Genomic DNA, 3,888 nt, shown 5'->3' on the forward strand with positions numbered 1-3,888 from the left:
GGTCTCAAACTACTCCCATAATTGTTTATCTCCATTTCACTTTTACAAATCATGGATTCATGATAATTAATAAATGTATTTTTATTATTTTAGGGGTCTTTTCTCCTTGCCAATTTTATCTTTTTTAATGTAAGCTCCTATTTTAGCACCGATTACAACTTCTTTATCTTGGTCATCCTTATAGAGTTAAGTACAATCTAATTTTAAGTTAGAAACTTCTCTAACAACATTATTGCAACTTCCATTTACTATACAACCTCCAAGATCTTTGTTCAACCACCAATATAGCTTCAAAATTCACCTCGTAGTAGTATCTTCTTAGCTTTGTTACCCTTTACATTACTTTTCTTATATTTTCTCCCCACCATCAAATGAAGACTCCCAATAAATAAGAAAAAAGATAAAGAAGGCAAAGTTGGGTATTTGAGGACACTATTGCTACAACACCATTAATCTCCAACATCTCACTTCATCAATCTCGAGGTGTGGGGATTTCTTTTATTTAAAATATTTTAATTAGAACAAATTAAACTAGTTTCATAATAGAATGGTTATAATTAAATTTAATAACTCTCATAGACTTATCTAGCTCTATAGCATTCTATTGTAGCACCTTCAATTTTGGGAAATAGTTGAATTTATTATGTTAGTGCAGTTTTATACATATTTGTTTTATAGTAATAATACGCTTGTTTAAAAACTAAAAAAAATCACCAATAACTAGGCATTGACTACCAAATTGACCAAGATACTAAACAAAACAAGATGGAAAAATATTTACTTATCAATTTCATTAAAAAATTTAAAAGTTGTATAGTTTATTTTATTATGTAAAAAATGTATTTTGAACAAAAGAAAGTTCAAAAAAGCATTCAAATTAATTCATTGATTTATGTGTGTTTGAAATCATTAGTTCTAGTTGATTCATAAGCAAAACAAAAGAGAAGTAGAAGTGATTTATTTTCATGTTAGCATGCACATTAGTTTGATTGAATTGTTGTAGAAACATATAAAAATGTAGTTGTGCTCTTATAGATTTTATCATTCACTATTAGAAAATTATTAGTTGTTTGCATATTGAAAGAACATATAGCTAGAAAAAACATCGATTAGATTTGTCTCATTTTATTTTGTATGATTTATTTTGACATAGTTTAATTTATTATTCTTATTTTGGTAGGCAATTTGTTCATTAGAAAACAGGAAACACCACAACACTTAGAACCTCTTTCATGCAAGAAAAGTGCACTTTGAAACTATTTTAGCAACCATACACTAAAATACAAGCAAGTCAACATTCAACTAAATACAAATAAAAAAGCACAAACTTTTAACAAACCACAATTAATAAAAAATACTCAAGCCCATATACCAAGGATATCTCTATTATTATTTTGTCCCTTTCAATTGCATTTATCATTCACGTTCACATGTCCTAGGATTGAAGATAATTGGATAGAGGTTACATAGAAAAATCACCTCCATTCAAACTCATCAAAGAACAACAAGACCAAGACATACAAGAATCTTAATAAGAAAATGATTGGCAATTAGTTGTCAAGTTAGCACACCTCAAGGCATCATTTGAAATCGAAACACATTGTCTTAATATCTTCTTATATAGTGCTCATTAATAATTAGACATCATATATAAGACCACAAAGACCCATTAGAACATCACAACCACACCTTTACAAAAAGAAAGAATCGTTGCTACCCATATGACACTTCTTCTTCATGAAGAAGGTTGTCTTACAAACATTGTATTGCTTCACTTGCTTTTATCGCATGAACAAAAGAGACTTGTCCATACACAAGACACATACATGCCCATCATTTTTTATTTATAAACAATAGTAGTGAGTTAAATCTGGGGTGTACATATTCATCCCACCTCAATTTAAAATATTAAGTTCAAATTTGACAAACTTCCCACCTTTACCCTTCTTACCCAAGGTTGACTAAATACCTATCTACACAATGTCTTGCTATGTCATTGTATTTAGAGGAATGCATCACATTTGTTCTAACATTGATGAGAGAATCAAGCATTCTTCAATCATCCTCCTTTAAGCCCTTTAATTTGTGTTGTAAAATGAATCTAGCTCTATATAAACATTCTAGGAGCATTTTCACAACCGAAAAGTATTGTTTTGGATTATTCATATATATTTTCAAGAGTTGATCTAAGATAACATGTCTTCTTTTGATACATTAATTATTACACAAAGGTATTTATACATACCAGTGGTTAACAAATATCATGAAGCACAAAAAAAGTCAAGATACATAAAGGAAAGTCAAGTCAAGAAGTTTGCAAATTACAAAAGACAAGACCATAGGTCTAGGACAATTTTGTAGTTAGGAATTCATACTTATCCACAAATTCATCTTTCTACAATTTTAACAAAATTGTATGATTCCAAAGTGATCATTTGCAAATTACAAAAGACAAGACCATAGGTCTAGGCCAATTTTGTAGTTAGGAATTCATACTTGACCCACAAATTCATCTTTCTACAATTTTAACAAAATTGTATGATTCCAAAGTGATCATTCATTTAACATATGCTACTTTAGATCCCAAGACATATTTAATTTAAATCTATATCAAACTTATTACATTATGTGATTATATAAATTAATACAATTATTTTATTTACAAAGTTACCACTTTTTATAACTAATAAAATATTTCAAATTCTATTTTTTTACTTAATCTAAATTGACTATACTTATATATAGATTAACCTAAATTAAACTTAAGTAGAGTTTATTGGTAATGTTGAGAGACATTCTATGAGATGCGAAGAAGTGTACATAGAAATCCAAAAATATTAAATACAACTTACTTTGTTTTATAAAATAAAATAAAAATTAAAAATAGAGAATAAAGATTTTTCAGATTTTAAATAGAAAAAAAAAAAATCTTCTTTAAAAAATAAAAAAATAGAATAAAATAATTATATATTTTTCAAATAATATTTGAAATTATCTTGAATCAAATTTTAAATTATTTATTAAAGTCCATATTTAAACTCAATTTTATTCTAAAAAATATATTTTAATCTTTAAAATATTTAAAAATTAAATATTAAATATTTTTATTAAATTTCTATACATTTTTATAATATTTTTTAAAAGAAATATATGCTCATTTTCCTTTACAATGAGAAAGCCTCGAATAAATAAATTATACAATACAAAATATTCCAAAAAACCATGGAACAACTCACATCTAAACACTATTAGGGACTAATACAATGGTTACAAGTTACAACTAACATTCTACTCGCGTGAGCCATAAGCTGAGACAACTCAAAAATTAAAAAAGAATCGCATAAAAAAAGCTTCGCAAATTTCCATGTCATAAATGAAGGTACGGAACGGTCTAATCACTCGGACCTCGTTGTAACCATCGCAGGATATTTTTGAGCAACGGGGTCGTCTCTCTCTGGACTTTTCAACGGAAACTGTAGAGCGCATTAGATATGACCAGGGGCTCCACCTCTTTGATCTCATCTCATCACATTACATTTTTCAAGTGGGTCCTACTTTTTGCGTTAAACACCCCCCAACTCCACGCTACTTGCAAGGCGTACTGCCGTCAGATCGTGAGGTGCAATCCTGTCCGTTCAGTTAAAAAATGGCGCCAAGGGGCATTACTACTGATAATGCGCTTTTTAAATAGTGCTTTAAGCTTGGGGTTGGACAACAAAACACTAAACTAGGCTAGTTCCACCCAGTAAGTGAACCTGCCACGCTATACATATCGCCGCCACATTTAGTGGTAACTCTAAAATTTGTCACTTTCGGCGCTAAATATACAATACGAAAAAAAAAAACTATATTATGGTTCTTACAACTGGGCTCTCCACTTACTCACAT

This window comes from Cryptomeria japonica, chromosome 5, assembly GCF_030272615.1.
Source record: "Cryptomeria japonica chromosome 5, Sugi_1.0, whole genome shotgun sequence".
Taxonomy (NCBI): domain Eukaryota; kingdom Viridiplantae; phylum Streptophyta; class Pinopsida; order Cupressales; family Cupressaceae; genus Cryptomeria; species Cryptomeria japonica.